At 35.4% G+C, this 12,088-nt stretch overlaps 1 pseudogene; it reads right to left on the bottom strand.

Moving 5' to 3' along the window:
• Positions 1–10,473: 10,473 nt before the first annotated feature.
• On the bottom strand, positions 10,474–10,763 carry LOC102732717 (large ribosomal subunit protein eL37-like; annotated as a pseudogene).
• Between the last annotated feature and the right edge of the window lie 1,325 nt (positions 10,764–12,088).

The raw sequence follows: 12,088 nt of genomic DNA, 5'->3' as shown, positions 1-12,088 counted from the left end.
CACATATGAGTGAAACTATATGATAATTGTCTTTCTCTGATTGACTTATTTTGCTCAGCCTAATACCCTCCAGGTCCATCCACATCAGTGTAAATGGTAAGTATTCATCCTTTCTGATGGTTGAGTAATATTCCATTGTATATGTATATACCCATCTTTATCCATTCATCTGTTGAAGGACATCTTGGCTCTTTCCATAGTTTGGCTATTGTGGACTTTGCTGCTATTAACATTGGATGCTGGCACCCCTTTGGATCACTACATTTGTATCTTTGGGGTAAATCCCTAGGATTGCAACTTCTGGGTTGTAGAATAGTTCTATTTTTAACTTTTTGAGGAGCCTCCGTACTGTTTTCCAGAGTGGCTGCACCCATTTGCATTCCCACCAACAGTGTAAGAGCATTCCCCTTTCTCTGCATCCTCACCAACATTTGTTGTTTCATGACTTGTTAATTTTAGCCATTCTGACTGGTGTGAGGTGGTATCTCACTGTGGTTTTGATTTGGATTTCCCTGATGCCAAGTGATGTGGAACATTTTTTCATGGGTCTCTTGGCCATTCAGATGTCTTCTTTGGAGAAATGTCTGTTCATGTCTTCTACCCATTTCTTGATTGTATTATTTGTTTTTTGGGTGTTGAGTTTGATAAGTTCTTTATAGATCTTGGATACTAGCCCTTTATCTGATACATCATTTGCTAATATCTTCTCCCATTCCATAGGTTGCCTTTTAGTTTTGTTGACTGTCTCTTTTGTTGTGCAAAAGCTTTTTTATCCACATGAAGTCCCAATAGTTCATTTGCTTTTGTTTCTCTTGCCTCTGGAGATGTGTCTAGCAAGAAGTTCATGCAGCCGAGGTCAAAAAGGTTGCTACCTGTGTTCTCTAGGATTTTGATGGATTCCTGTCTCACATTTAGATCTTTCATCCATTTTGAGTTTATTTTTGTTATAGTGTAAGAAAGTGGCCTAGTTTCATTCCTCTGCATGTGGCTGTCCAGTTTTCCCAACACCATTTGTTGAGGAGACGGTCTTCCATTGGATATTCTTTACTGCTTTGTCATATATTAGTTGGTCATAGAATTGAGGGTCCATTTCTGGGTTCTCTATTCTCTTCCTTTGATCTATGTGTCTGTTTTTGTGCCAGTACTATACTGTCTTGATGATTACAGCTTTGTAATAGAGCTTCAAGTCCAGAATTGTGATACCACCTGCTTTGGTTTTCTTTTTCAACATTCCTCTGGCTATTCGGGGTCTTTTCTGGTACCATACAAATTTTAGGATTATTAGTTCCAGCTCTGTGAGAAATGTTGATTGTATTTTGATAGGGATTACATTGAATGTGTAGATTATTCTGGGTAGCATAGATATTTTAACAATATTTGTTCTTCCAATCCATGAGAATGGAATGTTTTTCCAATTCTTTGTGTTTTCCTCAATTTCTTTCATAAGTGTTCTGTAGTTTTTAGAGTACAGATCCTTTATCTCTGGTTAAGTTTATTTCTAGGTATCTTATGGCTTTTGTTTTATTCCTGGGTATCTTATGGCAATTGTAAATAGGATTGATTCCTTAATTTCTCTTTCTTCTGTCTCATTGTTAGTGTATAGAAATGCAACTGATTTCTGTGCATTGACTTTATATCCTGACACATTGCTGAATTCTTGTATGAGTTCTAGCAATTTTGGGATGGAGTCTTTTGGGTTTTCCACATAGAGTATCATGTCATCTGTGAAGAGTGAGAGTTTGACTTCTTCTTTGACAATTTGAATGCCTTTTATTTCTTTTTGTTGTTTGATTGCTGAGGCTAAGACTTCTAGTACTATGTTGAATAATAATGATGAGAGTGGGCATCCCCGTCATGTTCCTGACCTTTTTTCCCCATTGAGGGGACCAGTTTTTCCCCATTGAGAATGGTATTTGCTGCGGGCTTTCTGTAAATGGGTTTTATGATATTGAGGTATATTCCCTCTATCCCTACACTAGAAAGTTTTAATCAAGAAAGCATGCTGTATTTTGTTAAAAGCTTTTTCTGCATCAATTGAGAGGATTATATGGTTCTTGTCCTTTCTTTTATTAATGTGATGTATCACGTTGATTGATTTTCAAATATTAAACCACCTTGCTGCCCAGCAATAAATCCCACTTGATTGCAGTGAATCTTTTTAATGTACTGTTGGATCCTATTGGCTAGTATCTTGGTGAGAATTTTGGCATCCATGTTCATCAGGGATATTGGTCTGTAATTCTCCTTTTTGGTGGGATCTTTGTCTGGGTTTAGGATTAAGGAAATGTTGGCTTCATAGAACAAGTTTTCAAGTTTTCCTTCCCTTTCTGTTTTTTGAAACAGCTTCAAAAGAATAGATATTAGTTCTTCCTTAAATGTTTGGTAGAATTCCTCTGGTAAGCCATCCAGCCCTGAACTCTTGTTTGTTGGGAGATTTTTTATTACTGCTTCAATTTTCTTGCTGGTTATGGCTCTGTTCAGGTTTTCTATTTCTTCCTGTTTCAGTTTTGGTAGTTTATAAGTTTCCAGCAATGCATCCATTTCTTCCAGATTGCCTAATTTGTTGGCATACAGTTGCTCATAATATGTTCTTAAAATTGTTTGTACTTCTGTGTTGTTGGTCCTGATCTCTCCTCTTCATTAGTGATTTTATTAATTTGGGTCCTTTCTCTTTTTGATAAGTCTGGCTAGGGGTTTATCAATCTTATTAATTTTTTCAAAGAACCAGCTTCTAGTTTCACTGATCTGTTCTACTGTTTTTATGGTTTCTATTTCATTGATTTCTGCTCTAATCTTTATTATTTCTCTTCTCCTGTTTAGGCTTTATTTTCTGTTCTTTTTCTACAGTTCCTTTAGTTGTAAGGTTAATTTGTGTATTTGAGACTTTTCTAATTTTTTGAGAAAGGCTTGTACTGCTATGTACTTCCCTCTTAGGACCACTTTTTTGTATCAAAGGTTTTGAACAGTTGTGTTTTCATTTTCATTTGTTTCCAGATTTTTAAAAATTCTTCTTTAAGTTCCTGGTTGATGCATTCATTCTTTAATAGGATGCTCTCTAACCTCCAAGTGTTTGAGTTCCTTCCAAATCTCCTCTTGTTATTAAGTTCAAGTTTCAAAGCATTGTGATCCTGAGAACATGCAGGGAATAATCCCTGTCTTTTGGTATTGGTTGAGACCTGATTTGTGACCCAGTATGTGATCTATTCTGGAGAAAGTTCCATGTGCACTTGATTAGAATGTTTATCCTGTTGCTTTAGGATGGAATGCACTGTATAAATCTGTGGGGTCCATCTGGTCCAGTGTCATTCAAAGCCCTTGTTTCCTTGTTGATCTTCTGCTTAGATGATCTGTCCACTGCTGAGAGTGGGGTGTTGAAAGTCTCCTATGATTATTATTATCAATGTGTTTCTTTAATTTGGTTATTAATTGGTTTATATACTTGGCTGCTTCCCAAGTTAGAAGCATCAATATTTATAATTGTTAGATCTTCTTGTTGGATAGACACTTTAAGTATGATATAGTGTCCCTCTTTATCCCTTACTACAGTCTTTGGTTTAAAATCTAATTTATCTGATATGAGGATTTCTACCCCAGCTTTCTTTTGATGTCCATTAGCATGATAAATGATTTTCCACCCCCTCACTTTCAATTTGGAGGTGTCTTTAGGTCTAACATGAGTCTCTTTTAGACAGCATATGGATGGGTATTGCTTTTTTATCCAGTCTGATACACTGTGTCTTTTGATGGGAGCATTTAATACAGTTACATTCAGAGAAACTGTTGAAAGATATGAATTTAGTACCATTGTATTACCTGTAAAGTCCCTGTTTCTGTAGATTGTCTCTTTCTTTCTGGTCTATATTACTTTTGGCTCTCTCTTTTGCTGACAGGATCCCCTTTAATATTTCTTCCAGGGCTAGTTTAGTGATTACAGATTCTTTTAGTTTCTGTTTGTCCTGGAAGCTCTTTATCTCTCCTTCCATTCTGAATGATAGCTTTGCTGAATAAAGTATTCTTGACTGCATGTTTTTTCTCATTTAGTACCCTGAATATATCATGCCAGCCCTTTCTGGCCTGCCAGGTCTGTGTGGATAGGTTTGCTGCCTGTCTAATGTTTCTACCATTGTAGGTCAAGGACCTCTTGTTTTGAGGCGCTTTCAGGACTTTATCTCTGAAATTTGCAAACTTCACTATTATATGTTGGGGTATTGGTTGATTTTTATTGATTTTTGAGGGGAGGGTTCTCTCTACCTCTTGGACTTGAATGCCTGTTTCCTTCCCCAGATTAGGGAAGGTCTCAGCTGTGATTTGCTCAAATATACCTTCTGTCCTCCTCTCTCTCTCTTCTTCCTCTAGGCCCCAATAATTCTAATACTGTTTTGCTTTATGGTATTGCTGATTTCTTGAAGCCTCCCTTCATGGTCCATTAGTTGTTTTTGTTTTCCTCAGCTCCCTTCCTTTCCATCATGTCTTCTGTGTCGCTGACTCTCTCTTCTGCTTCATTTACCCTAGTTGTTAAATCATCCATTTTAGACTGCATTTCATTAAAGCTTTTTTAATTTCGGCCTGATTAGACTTTATTTCTGCACTAAGAGATTCTCTAGTGTCCTTTATGCTTTTTTCAAGCCCAGCTAGTGACTTTATAATTGTTATTCTGAATTCCAGCTCTAACATATTACTTATATCCATACCGATTACATCTGTGGCAGAGAGTATTACCTCTGGTTCTTTCCTTTGTTGTGAATTCCTCCTTCTAGTCATTTTGCCCAGAGAAAAATGGATGAATGAGAGAACAAAATCAAAAATATCAACCATGACCCAAATGAAATACATGCTAGACAAATCTGTCAGAAACAAGAAAAGAGAAGAAAAAAAGGGGGGGGTGGGGAGAGAATATAATCTCCCAGGTGAACAAAACAGAGTACCCACTTGGTCCTGGGTATTGGCCTGTTTGTTAGGAGACACTAAATCCCAAAATTGTAAAGGAAGTAAAACTTATATATGCAAAAGTAAAATTGAATACAGTGAAAGGGAGCTAAAAATGAAGAATATATCTATAAAATATAAATGTAAAAATGAAAGTTAAAAAAAGACTTAAAAACAAAGAGTTGATAAACTAGTTGAAAAGGAAAAAAAGAAAAAATGAGCATTTTAAACTGAGATAAAAGAATCATGAGAAAAGACCCCGAATTTTATACACTATTTTCCCTTAGTACTGGAGTTTCGCAGTTTTGTGTGCTTGATAAATTTGGTATCCCCCTGATGTTCTAGCTGGTCTTCTGGGGGAGGGGCCTGCTGCACTGAATCTCAGGTGTCTTTGTCTGGACGGAGTTGCACTGCCCCTTGCCAGGGGGCCAGGCTCAGTGTATGCTGCTTTGGTTTGTTCTATGTGGCTTTTGTTCCCTGAAGGCTTTCTGGCTGCTTTAGAGGATGAAGGTGAAAATGGCTGCACCCTGATCTCTAGCCCTGAGCTGAAAGACTGTGGCCCCCTCTCTTCGGTAAACCCCCAGGGAAAAGCAGTCTTCACTTTTGTGTGTGCCAAACGCTACAGACTCTTGCAGTGCAGACCTACACTGCCCTCCCGGGGGAAGGTTGAGGGTGGCTGGTTTCTGCACTTTGCAGGGGCCCCACACCTAGAAGGGATGAATGATGATGCTGAAGTTTGTGTTTATGGCAAATCCAGCTGAGAGCCCACCCCCTGGGCTCCTTGCTGAACATAGCCACTTTCCTACGCTGATGCTTGGGAACTCTGTGGGCTCAGGCACCCCCATTCTTTCTGTGACCACAGGGATCCTGAGACCACACTGTCCACCTAGGATTCTGCCCTGCTTTGCCACCTGAGCACTTTCAGGCAGGATGTCTCTCACTGGAGCAGACTTCTAAAAGTTCTGATTTTGCCCCCTGGGGCTATATCACTTTCTGGTAGCCAGCTTTCAGAGGCTCCCTCCCCCCACCGTTTATCTTCTGATATAGTCCCTCCAATTCACTTCTCCACACCTCCTACCTTGTAAAAAGTGGTCACTTTTCTCTTTGTAGAATTCCAGCAATTCTCTTCTTATATTTCAGGTTGAATTCATAGGTGTTCAAAATGATTTGGTAGTTATCTAGCTAAATTCAAGGGACCAGATTAAATGAGGTTCCCTACTCTTCTGCCATCTTTCCTCCTAGTCATTTTTTGGTGGTATATTTTATTTTATTTTATTTTTTTAAAGATTTTATTTATTTGACAGAGAGAGACACAGTCAGAGAGGGAACACAAGCAGGGGGAGTGGGAGAGGGAGAAGCAGGCTCCCGGTGGAGCAGGGAGCCCAATGCGGAGCTTGATCCCAGGACCCTGGGATCATGACCTGAGCCGAAGGCAGATGCTTAATGACTGAGCCACCCAGGTGCCCCTTGGTGGTATATTTTAGATACAAATCCTTCATCAGTTATGTATTTTGATAATATTTTCTCCAAGTCTTTATCTTTTTATTCTATTAATAATATCTTTCATAAAGACCACGTTTTTAATTTTAAGAAAGACTAATTTTTCTTCTATGGGTATTGCTTTTGGTATTATATTTTTAAAACTCATCATAAAATCCAAGATCATGTAGATTTTCACCTAAGTTATCTTCTAGAAGTTTAATAGTTTTGTGTTTTTCATTTTGGTCTACGATCCATTCTGAGTCATTTTATATGTAATATATAAGATCTAGGTTAATATTTTTGCATATGGATGACCAATTGATATAGAACCATTGGTTGGAAAGATTATCCTTTATTGATTTGCCTTTGATCTTTGTCAAAGATTAGTTGACTATGTTTGTTAGGGTCTATTTCTGGGATCTAGCTTATATTCCATTAACCTATGTTATTCTTTCATCAATATTACACTCATTTCGTTAATAAAGTCTTGTAGAAAGGTTGAACTAAGGTAGTATGAGTCCTGTAACTTTGTTCTTTTTCAATACTGTGCTGACTCTATAAAGGCTATAAGTCTTTTAATGAGTGATTAAAGACTCTCTATACATTTTTTTAATATAAAAAAATTCATTGTCATTTTGTAATTTTCCACAGACCGGTTTTTTTGACATATTTTGTTAGATTTATACTTAAGTATTATATTTTGATGCAACTCTAAATGGTATTTATTTTTTTAAAAGATTATTTATTTGAGAGAGAGCATGTGAGCATGCTGGGGGGAGGGGCAGAGGAAGAGGGAGAAGCAGACTTCCCCACTGAGCAGGGACCCTGACATGGGGCTTGATCCCAGTCCCCTGGGATCATGACCTGAACCAAAGGCAACCACTTAATCGACTGAGCCACCTAGGGGGTCCCATAAATGGTAATTTTAAATATGAATTCCATCTGTTTATTGTTCCTATATGGGAAAACATTTGACATCTGTATATTATCAACCCTCTTATCTTGTACAACTTATGTTTTCTAGCAGATTTCCTTTTTTTTCTTCCTTTTTTTTTTTGTTCTATTCTTCTATTTGAAGAACAATGATCGCTCTTCAAATACTGAACCAACATTTCATATATGGAATAGAATCCCAGAATTCTACAATACTGGAATAAATCTCAATTGGCCAAGGTTAATAATTATTTTTATACATTGTATTCAATTTGTAAATATTTTGTTGAGGATGTTTATGAAAAATATCAGTGTGCAGTTTTCTGATAAAATTTTTATATCATTTTATTATTAAAGTAATGTGTGGAATAAGAAGTATTCCCCCTATTTTTATATACTGGAAAATATTGTGAAGAATGGAATTATTTCTTTCTTAAGTGATTGGGAGAATGTACCATTGAGATCATAATGGACTGGTACTTTCATTTTTGGAATGTTATTAATTATTGATTCAATTTATTTAATAGATGTCATACTATTCAGGTCATCTTTTTCTTCAAATAAATTTGGTAGTTTTGCCTTTTTTTTTTTAAGATTTATTTATTTTAGAGAGCATGAGTGGGAGGGGAAGAGAGAGAGAGAGAATCTAAAGCAGCCTCCATACTGAGTGCAGAGCTCGATGCAAGGTTTGATATCAGGACCCTGAGATCATAATGAGAGTTGGAGGCTCAACCTACTACACCACCCAGGCACCCTGGTAGTTTTGCCTTTAAAATAATTGTCCCTTTTCATCTAACTTACAAATTTATAGGTATCGAGTTGTTTGTAACATCGTTATCTTTTTAATATCTGTGAAATAAGCAACGTCTCTTACATTTCTGAAATTTATAATTTGTGTCTTCTCTCTTTCTTTGTTATCCTGCCTATAAATGCATTCATTTGGAAAGAAACAACTTTTGGTTTTGGTGATATTCTCCACTGTTTTCCTATTTTCAATTTCTTGATTTCTGATAATGTTTATGATCTCTTTCCTTCTGCTTGTTCAAGCCTTAATATGCTTTTCTTTCTCTAGGTTTCTAAAGTTAAACCTAGGTTATTGACGTTTAGATCTTTCCTCTTTCCTGATACATGCACTATGTCCTATAGATGTCCCTCTACATACTGCTATGTTTCTGTTATTGATTTCTAATTTAATTCCATTATGGTCTGAGAACAAACTTTACATGATTTCTATTTTATTAAATTGTTAAAGTATGTTTTATGACTCAGAATGTGGGTGATGTTGGTGAATGTTCCATGAGAAGAATGTGTATTCTTTTGAAGTTGGATAAAGTTTTCTTTGAATTTCAATTTGATCAAGTTGATTAATAGTCTGATTCAGGTCAACTTTAGGTCAATATCCTTATTGATTTATCAATATTTATCAATATTGATTTATCAATTATTAACATGGACCGTGGAAGCCTTGTCGTAATAGTGGATTTATCTACTTCTCTGTTCATTTCCATTTAGTTTTGCCTCATATATATATATATATATATATATATATATATATATATATATATATATATATATAAAGATTTACTTATTTTAGAGAGAGAGCACAAGCAAATGCTAGTGAGGGGAGGGACAGAAGGAGAAAAATCTCAAGCAGACTCCTTGCTGAGCTTAGAGATTGATGTTTTGCTCATGCTGCTTAATCTCACCACCCATGAACTGAGCTGAAATCACCAGACAGACACTTAACTGACACCCAGACACTCTACCTCATATAGTTCAACATTCTATTTTTGGATGCATTCACATTTAGGATTGCTATACATTGTTGCATATTGATCTCTTACTTTTTATATGTGATAATTTTTATTGATCTCAAGTCTGCTTTGTTTGAAAATAATATAGCTCTCCTCCAGCTTTGCCTTGATTAGTGCTAGCATGGTATATCTTTTTTCATTCCTTCACCTTTAAGATATTAGTCTTCCTATTCAAAGTGTTTTTCTTTTAGACACATATAGTTGTCTTTTTTAAATCCACTCTGCCCATCATTATATTTTAATTGGTGCATCTATAGCATTCATATTTAAAGTATTTCTGTAAAGCTCTTCTTCAACTTACAGTGGCATTACATCTGGATAAACCCATTGTAAGTTGAAAATACTTTAAGGTGAAAATGCATTTAATGTACCTAATGTTCCAAACATCATAATTTAGCCTAGTCTACCTCATACATGCTCAGAACACTTACACTAGCCTATAGTTGGGCAAAATTATCTCACACAAACCCTATTTTATAATAAAGTGTTGAATATCTCCTGTAATTTATTGAATACTGACAGTGAAAAACATGATTTATATGGACACATAAGGGTTGTAAGTGTATGAGTTATTTACCCTTGTGATTGTGTGGCTGACTGGGAGCTATAGTTCTCTACACTGCCCAATATCATGAGAGGGTATCATATCTCATATTGCCTGCCCAAGAAAAGATCAAAATTCAAAATATAGTTTGTAGTAAATGCATATCACTTTTGCATCAGTAGCTGGATTAATATCTACTATGTCTGGAACTGTTTTCTCTTTGTTGCCAGAGCTCCCTTTATCTTCCTCCTCCAAAAGAATATTTTATGTAAATCATCTTTTAGTGTATCAACTATACTTTAAATTGTTTGCTTTTTGTTTTAGAATTTACAGTGTTCATTTATGACAAATTTTAGTCTACTTTAAAATAAAACTATCTCACTTTAAGTTTAGTGCAGGTACCTTTCAACCTTCCTCCATCCTTGGTGACAATTGCTGTCATTCATCTCATTTATTTGTTATAATCATCCAATATATTGCTAGTATTATTACCTTGAATAATTATCCTTTAGATCAGTAAGGAATAAGAAAAAAATATTTTACTTTACCTTTTTATTCCTTGCTTGAAACTCTTCCTTTCTTTATATAGATCCATGTTTCTAACCTGTATTTTCCTTCTGCCTAAAGAAAATCATTTAACATTTCTTGCAGGGGAGATCTGCAGGTAATGAATTCCCTCAGCATTTGTTCTACCTAGATTGTCTTTCTCTTTCACCTTTTTTTAATGTTTTAAAACCAGATCATTTATTATTGTGTGACTAATCATTGAAATCCTTAGGATGAACTGGATGCTGCAACAGCTGCCCTCTTGGGTTTAGGTTTTGCTCCTTCCTGGAATACATAACTGAATCTGTGGTACACAATTTTTAGGTGCCTTATCCCACTCATCCCAGTGATATTTCATCTTTTAGCCTTGGCACTCCATTTATACTTTCTCTTCTGTTTGGCAGGATAGCCACACTTGCCACAGGTCGACTTCTGAAAGTGGTATTAGAGCAAAGCAGCAGCACAACATGTGTGTCTTATTGTGAGCCTTTCCAAAGGGATGACGTCCCCTTTGTCATCTCATTTCTGCTGCTGAGACCAAAGAGCTCTTTCACTTTTGAAAGATAAATTTGCTGGATGTAGAAATCTAGTTTGGTAGGTTTTTTTTTTTTTTTCTTTCAAAACTTTTCAACTCTACTTTCTTCTTGCTTACATGGATTCTGATGAGTAGTCCACTGTAATTTATATCCTTGTTCCATTAGAGGTAAGATGCTTTGTCTACCTTTGTCTTCTTTCAAGATTTTTCTCATTATCCTAAGATTTTCTAAAGTTTCAATATGCTAAGTCTATATGTGGATTTTGGGGTATTTTTTAATGTTTAATTTTTGTTTACTTAGCTTCTTGTGTAAGTATTTTGGTGTCTGTTATTAATTTTGCAAAGTTCTTGGCTATTATTACTTCAGATATTTCTTGTGCTTCATTATCTCCTTCTTCTATTGGCATTACACTTACATGCATATTGCAACTTTGAAATTGTCCCATGGTTCTTGTATTATAACTTAATAATAAGCTAAAAAGCCAATATGAAAATGGGAAACAGCTTTCAATACTTACTCCATAAGGGTGACTTATGAATGGCCAATAAGCACATAAAAAGATGTATATAACCTTATTATTCATTTGGGAAATGCAAATTATATCCCTAATTATATCCCATAAGGAATCCATTAAATAACTAAATTTTTAAAAAGTGACAATATCAAGGTAATGATGATTTTAAACAACTAGAACTCCATGTAATATTGCTGGGAACAGAAAATTGGACAGTTGTTTTGGAAAATACAGTGGCGATATTTTGTATGTTAAAGCTACTCTTCTTTTTAAGATTCACAAATTCCACTCGTGGGTATTTATACAGTGGAAATTAACATATGTGTTGACACAAATATGTTCATATGGGTAATCATAGCAGGATTATTCATTAAAAACTAGAAACAAAATGTCCATTAATCAGTAAATCAATAATCAATAAAATAATCACCAATAATAATACTAATGGATTTTGGTATATCCATATTATGGACTACTACTTGGAAGTAAAGAGACATGTAATATTAATACTCAAAATATAGGTGAATCACAAATTACTATGTTAATTGAAAGAAATCAAAAAGGCTATCTATGAATTGATTCTAATAAATTATGCTAATGAAAAATTGTAAAATAAAGCAGATTAATGGCTGTGTTTTGAGGTCAGATTGGATTGACTGCGATGTGGCAGGAGGAACTTTTTAGATCTGTGGAACTGTCCTAGGTCCTGATCGTGGTAATGGTTATTGCAATTGCATATAATTACCAAATTTATCAAACTATACACTTAAACTGGGTGAATTTGATTGTTTTA

This window comes from Leptonychotes weddellii, chromosome 3 (genome assembly GCF_054177405.1).
Source record: "Leptonychotes weddellii isolate Sample4059 chromosome 3, ASM5417740v2, whole genome shotgun sequence".
In the NCBI taxonomy this organism is placed as follows: Eukaryota; Metazoa; Chordata; class Mammalia; order Carnivora; family Phocidae; genus Leptonychotes; species Leptonychotes weddellii.
This window is presented reverse-complemented; position numbering and strand designations above follow the sequence as displayed.